The 20,293-nt window shown below is 39.9% G+C and overlaps 1 long non-coding RNA gene across 1 annotated transcript; it reads left to right on the top strand.

Annotated features, from left to right (window-relative positions):
• The first annotated feature begins 5,988 nt into the window (after window positions 1-5,988).
• LOC144216674 (uncharacterized) lies at window positions 5,989-18,833 on the top strand. The gene is made up of 3 exons (XR_013330712.1): window positions 5,989-6,019; window positions 18,273-18,331; window positions 18,622-18,833. It is a non-coding gene; the product is annotated as an uncharacterized LOC144216674 (long non-coding RNA).
• Window positions 18,834-20,293: the final 1,460 nt, after the last annotated feature.

Raw genomic sequence — 20,293 nt, 5'->3', positions numbered from 1 at the left:
TCCATCGATGGACATTTGGGCTCTTTCCATACTTTGGCTATTGTTGATAGTGCACTATAAACATTGGGCTTCATGTGACCCTTTGATATAGCATACCTGTATCCTTTGCATAAATACCTAGTAGCTCAATTGGTAGTTCGTAGGGTAGGTCTATTTTTAATTTTTTTTTTTTATTTTTAATTTTTTGAGGAAGCTCCATATTGTTTTCCAGAGTGGTTGCACCAGTTTGCTATCCAGCCAGCAGAGCAAAGGAGATCCTCTTTCTCTGCATCCTTACCAACATCTGTTGTTGCCTGAGTTGTTAATGTTAGCCATTCTAATAGGTGTGAGGTGATATCTCATAGTTTAGCATTTTTTCATGTGTCAATTGGCCACCTGGATATCTTCTTTGGGAAGTGTCTATTCATGTTTTTTGCCCATTTCATCACTGGATTATTTGTTTTTTTGGGTGTTGAGTTTGATAAATTCTTTGTAGATTTTGGATAACCCTTTATCTGGTATGTCATTTGCAAATATATTTTCCCATCTCGTCAGTTGCCTTTTAGTTTTGCTGACTTTTTCCTTTGCTGTGCAGAAGCTTTTTATTTTGATGAGGTCCCTATAGTTCATTTTTGCTTTTGTTTCTCTTGCCTCCGGAGACGTATTGAGTAAGAAGTTGCTGTGGCCAACATCAAAGAGGTTTTTGCCTGCTTTCTCCTTGAGGATTTTGATGGCTTCCTGTCTTACATTTAGGTCTTTCAGCCATTTGAGTTTATTTTTGTGTATGGTGTAGAAAGCAATCCAGGTTCACTTTTCTGCATGTCACTGTCCAGTTTTCCCAGCACCACTTACTGAAGAAACTGTCTTTATTCCATTAGATATTCTTTCCTGCTTTATCAAAAATTTGTTGGCCATATGTTTGTGGGTCCATTTCTGGGTTCTGTTCCACTGATCTGAGTGTCTGTTTTTGTGCCAGTACCATACTGTCTTGAGGATTATAGCTTTGTAATACAGCTTGAAGTCTGGGATTGTGATGCCTCCAGCTTTGGTTTTCTTTTTCAAGATTGCTTTGGCTATTTGAGGGTCTTTTCTGGTTCCATACACATTTTAAGAGTGTTTGTTCTAGATCTGTGAAGAATGCTGGTGTTATTTTGATAGGTATTGCATTGCATTGAATATGTAGGTTGCTTTTGGTAGTATTGACATTTTAATAATATTTGTTCTTCCTATCCAGGAGCAGGGAACATTTTTCCATTTTTTCATGTCCTTTTCAATTTCTTTCATAAGCTTTCTATAGTTTTCAGTGTATAGATTTTTCACTTTTTTGGTTAGATTTATTCCTAGGTATTTTATGGTCGTTGGTGCAATTGTAAATGGGATCGATTCCTTGATTTCTCTTTCTTCTGCTTCATTATTGGTGTATAGGAATATAACTGATTTCTGTGCATTGATTTTACCTCCTGAAGTTTTGCTGAATTCGTGGATCAGTTTTAGCAGGTTTTTGGTGGAATCTTTTGGGTTTTCCATATAGAGTATCATGGCATCTGCAAAGAGTGAAAGTTTGACCTCCTCCTGGCCGATTTGGATGCCTTTTATTTCTTTGTGTTGTCTGATTGCTGAAGCTATGACTTCCAATACTATGTTGAATAACAGTGGTGAGAGTGGACATCTCTGTCTTGTTCCTGACCTTTGGGTGAAAACTCAATTTTTCCCCATTGAGGATGATATTAGCCAGAGGTCTTTCATATATGGTTTTAATGATCTTGAGGTATGATCCTTCTATCCCTACTTTCTTGAGGGTTCTTATCAAGAAAGGGTGCTGAATTTTGTCAAATGTTTCTCTGCATCTATTGAGAGGATCATGTGGTTCTTGTCCTTTCTTTTACTGATGTGATGAATCACATAATTTTTTTGTGCATATTGAACCAGCCCTGCATCCCAGGTATAAATCCCACTTGGTCGTGGTGAATAATTTTTTTAAATGTATTATTGGATCCAGTTGGCTAATATCTTGTTGAGGATTTTTGCATCCATGTTCATCAGGGAAATTAGTCTATAGTTCTCCTTTTTTAGTGGGGTCTTTGTCTGGTTTTGGAATCAAGGTGGTGCTGGCTTCATGGAAAGAACTTGGAAGTTTTCCTTCAATTTTTATTTTTTTGGAACAGCTTCAAGAGAATAGGTGTTAACTCTTCTTTAAATGTTTGATAGAATTCCTCTGGAAAGCCATCTGGCCCTGGATTCTTGTGTTTTTTTGTTTTTGTTTTTGGGGGAGAATTTTGATTACTATCAATTTCTTTACTGGTTATGGGTCTGTCCAAACTTCTATTTCTTCCTATTTCAGTTTTGTTAGTTTCTATGTTTCTAGGAATTTGTCCATTTCTTCCAGATTACCCATTTTATTGGCATATAATTGTAAATAATATTCTTTTATTATTGTTTGTATTCCTGCTGTGTTGGCTGTAATCTCTCCTCTTTCATTCTTGGGTCCTTTTATTTGTTTGGGTCTTTTCCTTTTTATTTTTGATCAAACTGGCTAGGGACTTATCAATTTTGTTAATTCTTTCAAAGAACCAGCTTCTGGTTTCATTGATCTGTCCTACTGTAGGGTTTTTGGTTTGGTTTGGTTTTGGTTTTGGTTTTGATAGCATGGATTTCTAGTCTAATCTTTATTATTTCCTGTCTTCTGCTGGTTTGGGGTTTTATTTGATATTCTTTTTCTAGCTCTTTAAGGTGCAGGCTTATGTTGTATATCTGAGACCTTTCTTCCTTCTTTAGGAAGGCCTGGATTGCTCTGTACTTCCCTCTAATGACCGCCTTTGCTGCGTCTCAGAGGTTTTTGGCTGTGGTGTTATCATTTTCATTGGCTTCCATGTAGTTTTTAATTTATTCTTTAACTTCTTGGTTAGCCCATTCATCCTTTAATAGGATGTTCTTTAGTCTCCAAGTATTTGTTTTCATTTCAATTTTTTTCTTGCGGTTGATTTCGAGTTTCATAGCATTGTGGTCTGAAAATATGCACGGTATGATCTCGATCTTTTTGTACTTATTGAGGTCTGATTTGTGTCCCAGTATGTGATCTATTCTGGAGAGCATTCCATGTGCACTGGAGAAGAATTTGTATTCCACTGCTTTAGGATGAAATGTTCTGAATATATCTGTTAAGTCCATCTGGTCCAGTGTGTCATTCAAAGTCATTGTTTCCTTGATGATTTTCTGTTAAGATGACCTGTCCATTGCTGTAAGTGGGGTGTTGAAGTCCCCTACTATTATGGTGTTATTATCAATGAGTTTCTTTATGTTTGTGATTAATCGACTTATATATTTGGGTGCTTTCATATTTGGAGCATTAAGTGTTTATAATTCTTAGGTCTTCTTGGTGGATAGACCCCTAAATTATGATATAAGGCCCTTCTTCATCTCTTGTTACAGTCTTTATTTTAAAGTCTAGATTGTCTGATATAAATATGGTTACTCTAGGGTTTTTTTGTAGACCATTAGCATGACAGATGGTTATCCATCCCCTTACTTTCAATCTGAAGGTGTCTTTAGGTCTAAAGTAGGTCTCTTGAAAACAGCATATAGATGGATCTTGTTTTCTTATCCATCTGTTACTCTTTGTCTTTTGATTGGAGTATTTAGTCCGTTGACATTTAGAATGAGTACTGAAAGATATGAATTTATTGCCATTATGTTGTTTGTAGAGTTGGAGTTTCTGGTGGTGTTCTCTGGTCCTTTCTAGTCTTTGCTGCANGTCTTTTCTCCCCTCACCGAGTCCCCCTTAAAATTTCTTGCAGGGCTGGTTTAGTGGTCATGAACTTTAAATTTTTGTTTGTCTGGGAAGCTTTTTATCTCTCCTTCAATTTTGAATGATAGCCTTGTTGGATAAAGAATTCTTGGCTGCATATTTGTCCAATTCAGCACATTGAATATATCTTGCCACTCCTTTCTGGCCTGCTAAGTTTCTGTGGGTAGGTCTGCTGCAAACCTAATCTATTTTTCCTTGTAGGTTAAGGATTTTTTTTCCCTTGCTACTTTCATGATTCTTTCCTTGCCTGAGTATTTTGTGAATTTGGCTATGATATGCCTTGTTGATGATTAAGCTCACATAACCCTTCTACCCCTTTTTCTCTCTCTTCATCTTATGGGACCCCTATGATTCTGATGTTGTTCGTTATTAATGAGTCACTGATTTCTCTAATTCTTTTTTTTTTAATGTTTATTTATTTCTAAAAGAGAGAGAGACAGACAGACAGACAGCATGAGCAGGGGAGGGTCAGAAAGAGAGGGAGACACATAATCCAAAACAGGCCCCAGGCTCCAAGCTAGCTGTCAGCACAGAGCCTGACGCTGGGCTTGAACCCACGAACTACGAGATCATGACCTGAGCCTAAGTTGGACACTTAACCAACTGAGCTACCCAGGTGTCCCTGATTTCTCTAATTCTTAAATCATGCTCTTTTGCCTTAGTCTCCCTGTTATTTTTCTGCTTCATTATTCTCCATATGTTTGTCCTCCATATCTCTGATTCACTGTCATATGTCCTTGCTGCCATGGCATCCATTTGAGATTGCAGCTCAGTTATAGCATATTTTAATTTTATTCTGACTAGCTTTTACTTCTTTTGTCTCCTCAGAAAGGGATTCTAGGGGCGCCTGGGTGGCTCAGTCGGTTAAGCATGCTATTTTGGCTCAGGTCATGATCTCACGGTCCACGGATTTGAGCCCTGTGTTGGACTCTGTGCTGATAGCTAGCTCAGAGCCTGGAGCCTGTTTTGGATTCTGTGTCTCCCTCTCTCTCTGACCCTCCCCTGCTCTCTCTCTCTCTCAGAAATAAATAAACATTAAAAAAAATTTTTTTTAAAGAAAGGGATTCTAATCTATTTTCAACCGCAGCTAGTATTCTTTATTGTGATTCTAAGTTCTGGTTCAGATATCTTGCTTGTATCTGTGTTGATTAAGTCCCTAGCTGTAGTTTCTTCCTGATCTTTCTTTTGGGGTGAATTACATCATTTCATCATTTTGAAGGAAGAAAAGGAATTAATAAGGTAAAAAAATAATTAAAATTATAAAGTTAAAAAACACATTAAAAAATCAAATAAATGATGCTAGATCCTAGGTGTGTTTTGGTCTGGTTGTTGAAGGGAGCTTGACAGATTAGAGAAAAAAGGGGAAAAAAAAGAAAAAAAGGAAAACGTTTGAAAACTTGAAAAAGTGAATAGAATGAAATAGAATAAAATGAAATGATGGAAGTAAAATAAAATTGGAAAAATATACAAAAAAGTAAAAAATATAGTAGAAAAAAATTAAAGAAAAATATTTTTAATAAAAATTGAAAATAAAAGTAAATTTTTTCTCTTTATGTATTCAAGAAAAAGAAAAGAAATGAAAAAAAGGAAAAAAATTAAATAGATGGACCAGGCAACAGACTGAGATAGGATTGAAATTACATCGTTTTCCCCTAGAAGTGAAACTATGAAGCAGCTTATAGTTGATAAACTAAGTAGGCAGAGACTTGTGTTCCTAAAGGGTGAGGTAGGCCCAGTTGGGCGGGGCTTAGTGTAATGTCTCTGTTCTCCACTAGATGGCGCTGCTTAGCTTACTGGGGTGGGGTGTTGTGGCGCTTGTAGGTGTGTGCGCGCAAGCGCGTGAGGGGGGAAAATGGCGTCACCCAGCTGCTCGTTTCTAGTATCGGAACTGTCTGTGTTCTTCCCGATCGGCAATTGGGCACGTGTCCTTTGTTTCCAGCTTCCATCCACTCCCCGCTTTTACACTGTCCGTGACCAAGCTGTCAAGTTGCCAGGCGGCACCTTCCTCCTGAGTTTATCTCGGATGTGGCTGTTTTTTCCGACCCTTACTTCTGAGCGACCGCGGCTGTTCGGCCCCTCTGCTGGAGGGTCTCCCCGAGCAGTGGCTGGGGGCAGCTGCACCCAGGAAAGTACTCGGGCCTGCGCTGCTGCCGATGCCCAGAGATCGCCGCTGGGCGCCAGCCACCCCAGAAAAAGTTGAGGCGATTGTGTAGCCACAGCGTTTCGGGGATTATGGTAAGTCACCACACACATCGGGCACCAGGCTTCCCCCTTAACGACCTTGTTCCAGCACCAGCGAATGCGGTTCTCTGGAGTCCACTGGGGCCTTTGCCCGCTGAGTTTTGTGGTTCAGGTTGTACAGATTGTTGTGTTAAACCTTAAACCAGTTTTCTAGGTGTGCAGGATGGTTTAGTGTTAATCCGGCTGTATTTCATGCATGCAAGATGCAATAAAAACTACTTTTTTTCTTTATTGAAGTATAATTGACATACAGTATCCTATTAGTTTCATGTATGTATCATAGTGAGGTGGTATTTTTATATGTTACAAAATGATCCCTACAATAATTCACTAATTTCATGTAATTCTATTTATTTATTTTGGCTTCTGTAGCCCTTTCCTGAGGACACTGATCCCCCCCAAACAGTGCCAAGACCAATGCCAGAGAGTTTACTGCCTGTGTTTTCTTTTAGGAGTTTATGTCCTCAGGTCTTATATTCGAGTCTTTAATTCATTTGAATTAATTTTTGTATATGGTATAAGACAGTGGTCCAGTTTCACTCTTTTGCATGTGGCTGTCCAGTTTTCCCAACACCATTTACTGAAGACAAATGTCTTTTCCCCATTGTATATTCTTCCCTCCTTTGTTATAGATTGACCATATAAGGATGGGTTTATTCTGGGATTCCGTTCTCTTGATCTCTGTGTCTTTTCTTGTGGCAGTACCATCCTGGTTTAATTACCACAGTTTTGTAGTACAGTTTGAAGTCAGGGAGTGTGATACCTCCAGCTTTGTTCTTCTTTCTCAAGATCGCTTTGGTTATTCAGGGTCTTTTGTGCTTCCATACAAATTTTAGCATTTTTGTTATAGTTGTGTGAAAAATGCTATTGGTATTTTGATAGGGTTTGCACTGAACCTGTAGATTGCTTTGAGTAGTATGGACATTTTCACAATATTAATTCTTTCAGTTAACGAGCATGGACTATCTGTTCATTTATTTGTGTCGTCTCCAATTTCTTTCATCAATATCCTATAGTTTCCAGAGCTCAGGTCTTTCACCTCATTTGTTAAATTTATTCCCAGCTGTTTTCTTCTTTTCGGGGCAATTGTAAATTTGGAATTTTTTTCTAAATTCCTCTTTTTGATAGCTGAGTATTAGTGTATGAAAACACAACTGATTTCTGTATGTTCATTTTGTATCCTGCAGCTTAGCTGAATTCATTTATTAGTTCTGACTGAATTCTCAAAATGACTTTATACCATGACTCCTTTTACAAATTTACACTGACAACCTTACATGACTTTCTCAGTCACACGAGGAAACTGAGGCACAGAGAAATGAAGCAGTTTATCTAAGGTGGCTCAGCTAACAAATGGTGGAGGTGAGATTTGAACCCAGGCAATCTGACTCCTGAGCCCACGCTTGTGATACTGTTCCATGTTGCCCTGCGTACAAACCACACCCCTAAGTATTAAGACCCCACTGGTTCTTTTACAGAGAGAATCTGAGGGAAGCAGGAGAGATTGGGAGACCAAACCCCAAGCTACTAGTAACCTAGCCCTGGTTTTTGAAGTGACTACATTCTAAGCAGCTCTCCCTGCCCAGACTTTGAGATGATCCGTCACGAGCCACCTGTACTTTTGACCTGGGAATGGGCATGTTCATTATTCACCCAGCCCTTGATTGGGGAGAGTAATGTGCAGAGGTGGGAATCAGGTGGTTTCCACCTGCCAGATTCTCTGGCTATATCTATAGTCATGTTTGTGCATTAATATTTTATACTTAGCTAAATTGCACGCATTGCATTTAAGGCCAGGTTTGCCTTGTTTTAAAACATCCAAATTGGGATTAAGTATTCAAACTGTAATCTCTTTAGTGGGCGTCTGTCCATTGGATTTGTAGGACATAAAGAGGGTTATTGAAATACTGTAACTTTAATATTTTTTTATCCTTTATACAGAAATCACTCTTAAATGAATTTAGAAACTAAGAGAGGCATTGGACAGATACCAAAGAACAAAGCAGCCCTCATTATTTTTCAGGCCAGTTATAGCAGAGCCCACGTCTGTGTAAGCTTCCCATCCAGCGTCTTCCTCATAAGCAGTGATATGCTAGGCTCCATCATGCAGCATAGTAAATTCCCCTGGGGCTTCTAATTTCTCACCTCTCCCTGTTTGTGACGGTGTTGTTCTAAGCTGATACAGTTTCCCTCACTCTTTACCCTTGAGCTGCTAGAGATTTTGGTTCATTCAAACCTGGAATATTTCCAGGAATGCGGCAAGGGGTGGAGCGGGCTGGGGGTTAGGCTGGGTGACTTGGAAATGTACACATTTGTATTAATTGAAGAGTGTGCGGCCCTAGTTAGTATTCCACAAATATTGAATATGAATAATCAGATAAGACACTTCCTAGTATAAAGAAACCAATAAATTTTATTTTTGTGGTACATTAAAATAAAATTCAGATAAAAATTTAAAATCATAGCATATCCGGAATAACCGTTTGATAGCTATATATAAATCTATTTTAGAGATGTGCAAGCACAAATTATGGAATGCCAGAGCAAGTTGATTTAGGCTGCTTTTTCTCTAATATAAATAATGCAGAGTGCCGCAAATATTCAAGTACACTTAACTGAACATAATTAAAATATTGGAATATATTTTAAAAATAAATAATTAAGTAGTTAGAAGTATCTGCAATACTAATTCAAAGTGATAGTCATATGGTGATTATATTATGCAGTTTACCCAGTACTTTTGCTTGAAAGTGCTGTAATAAAATTTGCATTTAATAAAAATTATGATTCTGTAATATCTGAGGATATGGGCAGATTCTATTTCAAGTACGAAACACAACCCTTGTCTCTCTGATCTGTCAACAGATGGACTGAGAACAGACATTTTCAGCTCAGCCGAGCAGCTTGCCTGCAAAGACGCTGCTTATACCCATCATCACGTTTTTAAATGCCATGTCACGGGTTTTGTTTGTCTGTCCCCCCTTCTGGATTGTCAGCTCCTTGAGGGTAGCGACCTGTGTATCTTTGTTGTATACCCAGGGCTGAGGGAAATGCTGGTGGGCAGGAGGCATTTAATAAGTACTGTCAAGTTAATGACTCAGAGAATGAATGTCTCTACCCTTGCCTCCTGTTCTTCTTTTTTTTTTAATGTTTACTTATTTTTGAGACAGAGAGAGAGAGCATGAGCAGGGGAGGGACAGAGAAACAGGGAGATAGAATCTGAAGCAGGCTCCAGGCTCTGAGCTGTCAGCAGGGAGCCCGTCGTGGGGCTCGAACTCATGAGCTGTGAGATCATGACCTGAGCCAAAGTTGGATGCTTAACCGACTGAGCCACCCAGACGCTCCTCTTGCCCCCTCTTCTGAACACAGTTAGGAGGCCAGGCACACTCTGTGTCAGGAATTTGCCTTTGCCCTCCCCTAGTCTGGAAAGTTTTTCTCTCAGATCTGAGCAGAGCTCAATATCTCACCTTCTCCACATCTTTGTTCAACTACCACTTTCTCTCTGGGACCTCCTCCGGATTCCGTTTTAAAGAAAATTGCCCCCTACCCCCACCCCCAATGCACAGTTTCTAGCTCCATTTGTATCTCCATATGAAACAGTACATGATTTATTTATTTTGTGCATGACCCTGTCACTTTCGCTGAAAACTGTAAGCTCCACGGAGGTCAGGATTTTCTCTTATGCTCACGGCTGTATCCCCAGCCCACGGAACAGGGTTTGACCCATAGTAGGTGCTCAACAATAATTTGTTGTGTGAATAAATAAATAAGTGAATGAGTTGAAGATGGAGCAAAAGGTTGCCCTCCAGATAGAAGGTGAATGAGTGTGATTGTAGGATGTGTCCGGTGTTTCAGGACCCACAGAATAGGATCGGACGCATTTGCACAACTTTCTGCCTCACCTGCCATCGATGGCTTCTCAAGTGGAGATGGAAACTGGACATTTTCATTTATTGAAAATGCTTGCTCGATGTGCCGTTGATTCTACCATCTTCTCTGAAGATCTGAGTCGGCTCTGAAGCCTTGGCCCAGACGGATAACACTGTATTCATCAATTGAGTCCAGAAGGATTCTTAGCCTTAGGTTAGGTAGCTGTTCCTCTCCCAGCCGCTCATTGTTGCCCTTGCCTTGCGTCCCTCCCCACCTCCAAACTCCTTTACAGCCCTGAGTCCCCATCATAGCATCAACCCCGGCCCGCACTCTACTGCTCCGGGAGTACCAAGGCTGGTCAGATACTCTGGGTCTGCGGCCCCCGTGCAACCTTGCGCAGCATGATAGATTAAAAGTAGTTGCACATTTTTTATCATTCTCTTTTTGAGAGGTGATGCTGCATCACCTGGTTTTGTGATTGGCTGGTTTCATGACTGGCTTTGACCAATAGAAAATGGTGGGCATAATGCTGGCGGTTCTGAGCCTGGCCTGTATGAGAATGGACAGCTTCTGCTTCCTTCTCTTGGAAGCCCTGTGCTATATGTAAGAAGTCTGGCTTTGCTGCTCGAGAGAACATGCAAAGAGAGACAGAAACAGGCCCTAAAATTACATGGCAAGAGGGAGGCCTGGTCTTCCCAGTATCTGTCCTATTTGCCTCTGGTCTTTGTGGCCATTCCCAGCAAGGCACCAGTCATGGAAGGAAGGCATTTGGATGTTCCAGCCCTGTCTGCCACCTGAGGCTCAAGTGAGACATCAGAACTGTCTAGCTGAGCTCCAATCAACCCACAAAATTGTGAGAAATAATACATTCTTACTTGAAGCCACTAAATTTTGGGGTAGTTTGTTACACGGTAACAAGAGATTGAAATAGGCAAGTTACAAAACCTCTTTGAGCCTTTAGTTTCTTGCCTGGAAAATGGGAACAGTAATCTCTGCTCATGGGGCCCCTGTGAGGCTGTATGTAAAGTACCTCAAAAGATGCCAGGGAACATGTGTTCGGTGTATGTCATTTTCCTTCCATTTCCCTTCACTGGGCGGGTCCTTAAGCTCCAGACACGTTGTTCCAATCTCCTCAGGCATCAAACTCCCCCTCTCCCTGTCCAGCCCATTGTCTTTTACAATTTATGTGGGAGAAGACGACTTGATAACCTCATCCCGGAGGATATGGGCACCAGCCTCATTTGCTAGTGCTTCAGGCCATCTGCATTTAGAAGGAGGCTCCAGTAAAGCACAGACGTCCTTCCTGAGGAGTGAAGTTTTAGGTTCGGAGATGGAGGAGGAGCACGAGGATGTGAGAGGAGAGCTCTGGGGGTGGGGGTGTGGTGGGATGGGGAGGAAGAACATGCCTTCCTGGAGCCCCGTGGCTTTCTTGTTTGCAAGCTCTTAGCCTCAGGAAATCCCCACTCAAGACTCAGCTATGCTCAGGCCAAGGGAAGCATATTCTTTCTTCTGCCCAGTACCTGTGTCAGCTTTACCATCAGACATATCCGCTGCCCTTATTCTTTCCTTACCTTTAGACCCTCCATAGCCTGTTCATTTTTGCAAAGTGGAGCTGAATTGCAAAGGAAGGCAAAGTCCATTTCACCGCGACCCGGTCATGGGCTCCATTGTGAAGCCAACAATCTTCCCTCAGGAGTAAGGGAGGTAGGAATGGCAGAGGCCTGGGTCAGAAAATGACCTACCAAGCTCTGGCTGATTAGTTTATTTTTAGTTTATTATTGGTATATTAGTTTATTTTTAGATAGATCTTGTCTGTTCAACTACAGACTTTTTGTTTGTTTGTGCAGAGTCACCAGTTCTGTTTTAGGGAATATATGCACTACCTTTACATTCCTACTGCATTTTTATTATAAAACTATTAAAGAAAACTTTCTCACAGTCAAAAAAGAGAAAAAAATTTCCCTTGATAAGGATCAAGATTTATTTTCAAGTTAATAAATGCTATTCCGATTTGATATGATTGTGAAAAAATATTTCCAGCACGGATTCTTTCCTTTGTTGATTCTTTCTTTTGCATAACATAGGGAGATGAAATTCCCAGAAAATACCACAAACTTAGTGAATTTTTTTCAGTGAAAAAATTTAATGGGGCAAATAGCAATGATGTTTGAGGAAAGTGTGACTGGAAAAAGGTAGTAAACAAAGTATACAATTAAAAACATTAAGTAGGGGCGCCTGGGTGACTCAGTAGGTTAAGTGTCCAACTTCAGCTCACGTGTTGATTTTACAGTTCATGAATTCGAGCCCTGCATTGGGCTCTGTGCTGTCAGCACGGAGTCTGCTTTGGGTGCTTTGTCCCCCACCCCCCTGCCCCTTTCCCAATCTTGCACTGTCTCTCTCCAAAATAAATAAACATTAAAAAAAATTTAATAAGATAAAAAAATTGCAAAAGTCCTGGATAATGCACCAGCGACGTAATTGGTCAATGAATAATTATAAACTGTTTATGTCTAAAACATGTTTTCATTTCAGTGAGGTCACCTTAAGTTACAGAAGAATATTCTGGTTTTTGAAATCATTGTTGAGATCAAGCTATTAGACTGAAAAAGGGGACTATTTTATTGTTCCCTTCCAAGCTTTGGTTAATTGAATTTGTTGTGGTTTGAAAGCACATAGGTGGTAAAGGCTGACGGCTTTCCTATCAACTTCACTGTCATCCAGTAAATAGATGCTGTAGCCATTTTATTTCCTTGCCTTGAGCAGTGTAAAAATCCTTTCCTTCCCTCTGAGAGACTGTGAGGGAATAAGGATAGCAGAGTTTAAGTTTGGACATGTCCATTACTTCTCCGTATTCCCATTTGACCATCTATAACACGGGGATGATAATCTTGTCCATATCTACTCCAGCGTGATAATGCCTGCACAAGAACGCAACACCCCTCCGATGGTTCTAACCGGGAGAACCATCCCGTGGCTGGTGATTGTCCCTGTCACCCCATTAATATGGAAGGCTGCTGGACATAAGCTGGCTATGGAAAGGGGTCCAAGCCTTCCAAATACTGTCATTCTTCCGCACAGCCCACTGAGAGCAGGCTGTTCAGACAGTGACGAGCTTTCCTTATGGCTAAAATGAATAATTCCAATTTGATGGATGGACTAATCTTTGCAAAACAGTATTTCAAAAGAGATACTTCCTTTTGGTCTGTGCATTGTGAAGGGCACATAGCCAGAGCTTTTAAACTAGTTATTTTAAATCAGAAAAGTCATACAAGCACATGGAAAGAATAGTAAAAAGTGGAGTAATATAAAACGAGTCATTCTTAGGTAATCACTGTTAAAAGTTTCTGTCTTTAACTCTTATCATAGCTACGATTTTGAACTCTAAACAGTGTACTTCTACTATTGATTGGTCACTGTGGGTAGTACCTATTGACTCCTCGATACAGAATATGAAGTTTTCAGGGCAATTGCAATATTACTCACTTCTTCTCATCCACTTCATTATCAGGTTTTATTAGTTATATTTAGTTATTACCAAGAATACTTTGTAATTTTAATTAATATATATTCAAACCTCTGCCTCTTGATTTATTGAAATTAAACTTCTATTAATTTCCTGCTATGAAGAATTACATTAGTGTCCTTATACTGTTTTGTAACTCTTCTCTTTTCTCCCAGTTTTGATTAATTATATCATTTTCACCTTGTTAAAATTTATATTTGCATTTTGTTTTGTGATTATGTTTTCTGCACTTGGTTTGTAATTTGATTAAAAACCAACAAAAATAGTCCTGCAATTGTGCAAATATTATTCACTGCAAACCAATAAGTCTGTGGTTGGACCTAAGGGGTAACAGACTAACTCTGGATTGCCAGCCTGTTTCCCTCAAAAGACAATCTTCTGAGTCTGTTAAAGTCAAATTGATTCTTATTTTTTAAAAAATTTTTTAATGTCTATTTTTGAGAGAGAGAGAGAGCAAGGGAGGGGCAGAAAGAGAGAGAGAGTGGAAGACACAGAATCTGAAGCGGGCTCCAGGCTCCAAGCTGTCAGCACAAACCCTGATGTGGGGCTCAAACTCACAAATCGCAAGATCATGACCTGAGCCAAAGTCAGACACTTAATTGAACCACCCAGGTGCCCCCACATTGATTCTTTTAAAGTGTCTTTTTAGCTTTATTCATTTCTTCTGGCTCAACTACACTCTTTCTTTTATCTCGTGTGGCTTTCTATTTTGATTCTTTTTTGTCTGTTTTTCTGCTTCTAGAAGTAGAACTTCTAGAACTACACTCTTTCTTTTATCTCGTGTGGCTTTCTATTTTGATTCTTTTTTGTCTGTTTTTCTGCTTCTAGAAGTAGAACTTCTAGAACTTATAGAACTATTCAATATCTTGAATAGTTATTTTTCATGTAGAATTCATGGTGCAAACTTTGCAGCCTCTGCATTTCTGCAAATCTTTATTTTGCACCCACTCTATATTTATAGTTTGGTTGGTTATAGAACTTTAAGTTTGAAAGTTTTTCTTAGAACTTTGAAGGCATTACTGCCTTTGAAGGCATTTACTTTCTAGTATCAAGTGTTGTTAATGAGAAATCTAATGTCAATTCAATCTTTTTATTCTCTTGTGATAGCCTATATTTTCTCTCTGGAAATCTGAGATTTTCTCTTTATCTTTGGATTTCTGAAGTTTCATTAGGATATATCCTACAATGTTTTTTGTTTTTTTTTTTTAAATTTCATTCATACTACTCATCACTTAGTGGGTTTTTTAAATCTAAAGACTCATGTATTCTCTTCAGTTTGGAAAACTTTTCTTGTATTATGTCTTTGGTTATTTCCTCCCTTCTGTAGGCTCTGCCTTCTACTTCTAGAATTCCATTAGCCTGATCTCTTATATTTTTTTATCTTTCTTATTTGCCATCTTATCTTATTTTGAAAGATTTCCTGGAGTTTGCCAGACCTCCATTTGTCATCTGTAACACATTCAGTTATGCAGACTACCCACTGGATTTCTGATATAGACATTATGTTTTTCTATTTCAAGAACTTTTATTTTGTTCTCTGAGCACTTTAAGAGAAACAACACCTTGTTTTTGGTTATTGGATACATTATGCTCTTGTTTTAGAGGATAGAGTTTCCTCAAAAAACTAAAAATATAATTACCCTAGGATCTAGCAATTGCACTACTGGGTATTACTCTAAGGATACAAAAACACAGATTCAAAGTACATACACCCTGATGTATATAGCAGCATTACCAACAATAGCCAAGCTATGGAGAGAGCCCAAATGTCCATCAACTGATAAATAGATAAAGAAGATGTGGTGTATACATATGTGTATGTGTGTGTGTTTGTGTGTGTGTATACATATGTACATATATATATATACACATATATATACCATGAAATATTACTCAGCTATCAAAAAAAAAAAAAGAAATCTTGCCATCTGCAATGACATAGATGAAGCTAGAGTGTATTATGCTAAGTGAAATAAGTCAGCCAGAGAAAGACAAATTCCATATGATATCACTCCTATGTGGTATGGGAAGGGGGTAAAAAGAGGAGAGAGAGAAACAAACCACAAGAGACTCTTTATGATAGAGAATAAACTGAGGATTGATAGAGGGAGGTGGATGGGGGGATGAGCTAAATGGATGATGAGTACTAAGGAGGGTACTTGTGATGAGCACTGGATGTTGTATATAAGTGATGAATCCCCGACGTCTACCCCAAAACCAATATTGTACTGTATGTTAACTAAAATTTAAATAAATATTTTAAAAAAGAATGTGTCTCCATATATATTCTTAGTAGTCCGTGAGTCCTTTAAGACAATTTTCAAATTTGGTTTTCATTTTAATGATAATCTTTTAAAATATCAATTGCAGGGGCGCCTGGTTAGCTTAGTCGGTTAAGCGTCAGACTTTCGCTTAGGTCATGATCTCGCGGTTCGTGGGTTCGAGCCCCGCGTTGGGCTCTGTGCTGACTGCCAGCTCAGAGCCTGGAGCCTATTTCAGAGTCTGTATCTCCCTCTCTCTCTGCTCCTCCCCTGCTCACACTGTCTCTCTCTCTCTCTCTCTCCTAGAAATAAATAAAAATATTAAAAAAATATATCAATTGCAGATTCTTGAATATCTAGTTTGGCAAGCAAGGTCAGAACCCCCATTTGGAATTGTGTTTTTAATCATGGCATCCATGTCTTGTGTTGCCCAAATGATGCCCTCTGCATCGATGATGATTTGCCCAGGCAGACCACCCTGGGGAGGACTGACTTCATGCATAGTGCCTGGGCTCCTGTGTGAGAAACATGGCTTCAGTATGTTTCACTCATGGAGAAGATGACTATATAATTTATTACTCAAATGGAGCAATAACTGAGACATTTGGTAAACTTGGCTGCCTGTCCCTAGCCACCATGGGCTGCCCAGCCATTGGCAGACGAGGCCCTGGAATTGGTGACACTCACACATGTGGCTGTAGACTTCACCCAGGAAGAGGAGCAGCGGCTGGACCTGGCTCGGAGGGGTCAGAACAAGGATATGAGGCTGCAGAACTTCTAGAACCTGGAATCTCTGGCTCTCTCAGGACCGTGGGCAGCAGGAGCTTGGTTCCTTGCAAGCAGCCATCTCCTGATTTGTTGATCTCATCATACCTGAATAAGAATAAAACCTGCATCTTAAGACAGCTGTAGCCTCCTGGGCCAGGCTTCCTGTCCCGCTGGGGTCTGCAAAAAGTCCCAGACTGGGCGTCATACCCTCTAGGCTTCTTCCCCTCGTCCCTGCTTCTGGCCACTCTCTCCCTCAAATCTGGCTCCTTTCCCTCATCACCTCCTCTGGGCTTTGACATTCATGCCTCCTCTTCTCTTCTGTGGGTCCACACATTCTGTTTCTCAGTCTGCCTTCACCTCCACCACCTTGTAAATAAAACCAAACTTTCTCTGTAATAAACAAACAAGCAAGCAAACAAACAAACAAAAAAACCCCACCAATGGCAAAAAACCCGAGACTTTCTGAGCAAAAAAGGAAAACTGCTTATTGATTGGCGATTATAACATAAACTGGAACATACTTGGGCAATCCAGGACGATGGGCCATCCTACTCAAGGAAGAGCACTTTGCTTTACTGTTTCCTCCCTGGCCGCTGTGACAGAAGTCCAGACTTGTCTCTGGCTCTGCTCTGCTTCTACCTCAGTGCCCAGCCCCAGTACAGGGCCCTGCTCTACGCAGATCATTCCCCTTCTCCAGGGAATAATTCTCTAGGCTTCACCCAGAAGGCAAAAGCTATTAATTGTTAGCTGATCTGCAAGCCTAGGGTGTGGGGAGTGCTTTGCCTCATTGGTTCAGCTGTTCCAAATGTAGTTCTTTTAATTAATTGCTCTTATGATTTCTCACTCCCCACCCGCCACCTCCCCCTCCCCCCTCCAGCTTTGCATGTGTTGCCTCTGAACTTGGAACTTGTCCAGGATTTCCTTGCTGTGTTTTTCACTTTTCATTTCTCTGTCACCCCAGTCCCATGTGCTGTCTTCCATGAATTCCTCCATTTCTAGCCTGTTGACGTGGCAATCCCACTTTTCCTGAACAGGTTTGGTTTCCTTATTTTAAAACGTCTCTTTTCTGTAATTTCCCTAGGATCTTTGGAAGAAGGGGAGGCAGATATTGGTGCTCAGGACACACTCATGAACTAGAGTTGCCTGTTCAAAAGCTCTATTCTTTTTCAGTTTGAATCTGAATATGGACATATCTGTTGTCCTGGGTATAAGACCACCTCAAAGTAAACAATGAAGTGACAGTGAGAGAGCCATTTAGGAGACTACTGTCTTTTTCTATCCTGCCCTCTCCTTCCCTAAGTGAACCCAGAGCCCAACACTCTGTGAAGGAATCGCTTCTCAGAAGAGAACTTTCTTAACTAAAACCCCACTCTAGTTCTTAACTAGAACCCCACTCTCTTCAGAGCTCACACCTATCCTGAATTACAGGGGCAACAGCTAAGTGGTTTAAAGTTAGACTGTTTCTCCTAATGCTTTTTGGACATGTGAGGAGAGCATCTGAAATTGAAAAAATGTTAAATATATGTTGAAAATCCGCTTCACTTTTGGGCAAAGTGGTAAAGGGAATGCAAACAAATATAAGATTCCTTCCCTCAATATACTCTGACCCAGCGAAATTGAAAAATATATGCAGAAGACGTTAGAGGTAACAGGGAGCAGGTCGCATGTCAGTACCTGCATGCTAAGTCTGAGGCCAGCCTGCAGGATCATGGTTCCATAGGTCAGGAGCTGTCTGTAGTCCTGGCAGCTCACGGAGGCAGCCCAAGGCTGTAAAACATACAGTGGTGTCTCCCCTCAGCTGCGGTTCTACTTTCCATGGTTTCAGGTACCTGTGGTCAGCCACCGTCCAGAAGCAGATGATCCTCACTTCCCAGCCAATGTCAGGTCAGTAGTAACTACGCTGTGTCCCAGTGCCTACATCCTTCACCTCACTTCATCTCAGCAGGTAGGCATTTAATTGTCTCCCTTCATCACAAGAGTGAGTACAGTAAGATACTTTGAAAGAGACCATATTCACATAATTTTTATTACAGTATATTGTTAAAACTGTTGTATTTTATAATTATTGCTGTTAACCTCTTACTGTGCCTAATTTATAAGTTAAACTTCATCATAGGGATGTATGCATGGGTGAAAAAACATAGTATATTCAGGGTTTGATATTGTGGTTTCAGACACCCATCAGAAGCCTTGGAATGTATCCTCCTGTGGAGGAGGGGGCTACTGTACTCTGACTTTTGAAGAAAGAATAGGAGTTGGATTGGTGGAGAAGACGGACTAAAAGAATGTTGTGGCCAAGAGGGGGAGGCTGCCATGTTCAGTGTTTGGTGGCTGGGTCAGCGAGGTAAGCAGAGAACGTAGCAGGGAGGGACAAGGTTTGTTAGCAAGGGAGATGGAACCTTGTGAAAGTTCCAGAATGTTAGCTAAGGTATTTGGATTTGCTCAGCCAGAAGATTTTGACGAGCAGTACATGATTAAAGTTGTGCTTGAGAAGGCTACAATGTGCTTAAGATGTGTTTATTATAGTTGTGAAGCTTGGGGAGAGAATAATGTGAAGACCAGACAGAAAGATAGCTACTAGTTAAATATATCAATTGTATTTATAACAATAAAAAAAGTATACAACTTTTGATTTCAGGGTGGTGAGTTCAAGGTCGATGTCAGATATATGGAGGTTACTTAAACTCTTAAAAAAAAAGTTGCCATTTTAGGTTCAAATAATAACAGAGGTTTTGAGAAGTAAAATAGATAACAATATCAGCAATTGTTTAGCAACAAACTTTACTTAGTGATGACCCAAAATTTTTAATGAATTTAAGAATTTAAAGTTTATCCCAAAATTTGTTATGAACATTCTAAGACTAAGAATATGACTTTCTTTTATCCTATCCAACAGGAATTCTAAAGGAATTTATTTTTCAAAGGTGTGTGTGTGTGTGTGTGTTTATGTGTGCACGTGCGCATGCACATACATATTTGGCCAACATTATTTAATAATGTGCCATTGGATATGATCGCCACATTTGCTATATTATGGTATCTAATTTATTATAAAAGACTGCAGGCTTTTGGCAGGTGACAGAAAAATGGGTAAGACCTACATTTTTAAAATAGATTATAAAAGCATTTTTGTTTACCTTAATTATAGAACCTATAAAGAGATCAAAGGAACTCCAGCATTAGAAATGAAGTTCGTTTGGAAGCAATGAATCAATCAAGATAGTGATTCTGTCTCTGAAAGTCATGATCTCATTGCAGCTAGGTTTGTAAAATTATGTTTGTAAAAACCCCAGATGGGTACTTTACTTCCAGCCTCCTCTTTGTGAGTCCTTTTTTCATGCCGATCACTGTGGGGATTACATGGAGATAAAGACAAGGTTCTTCTCTGTGAAGAGTTTGCCATCTAACAGGGATATATGACATATATACTGTAATTGCGGAATGGAATTATTCTTACATTGTGTGAATATACTAACAGGATGATCAAATAAAGCAACTCACTTACTAGCTCTCTTTACTCCCGTCTGATGAGAACTGAAGAAATCTTCTTGTTGATTTTCTTGAAGCTTCTCCTCTGTTGTCCTGTTTCTTGGTAACATGCAGCTCTGGATGTTTTTATGATCACAGTAGTGAATGAACTCAGGCCTAAGAGGGCAGGTGGCTGACCTTCAGTTCATATCCTGCCAGATGTAAGCTAAGTTTTGGGTCTTCTTCGGAACACTTTATGAATCTGTTGGGCAGCCCACATAGATCCTTCAAGAACCCATTTGTAGCCACTATTGCACTGGCTGGGAAAGCAAAGCAGCAGCCAATGGCCCCTATATGCACATCTAAACTTTTTGAACA

The sequence above is a fragment of the Crocuta crocuta genome, unplaced genomic scaffold, assembly GCF_008692635.1.
Source record: "Crocuta crocuta isolate KB4526 unplaced genomic scaffold, BGI_CrCroc_1.0 scaffold48, whole genome shotgun sequence".
NCBI lineage: Eukaryota > Metazoa > Chordata > Mammalia > Carnivora > Hyaenidae > Crocuta > Crocuta crocuta.
This window is presented reverse-complemented; position numbering and strand designations above follow the sequence as displayed.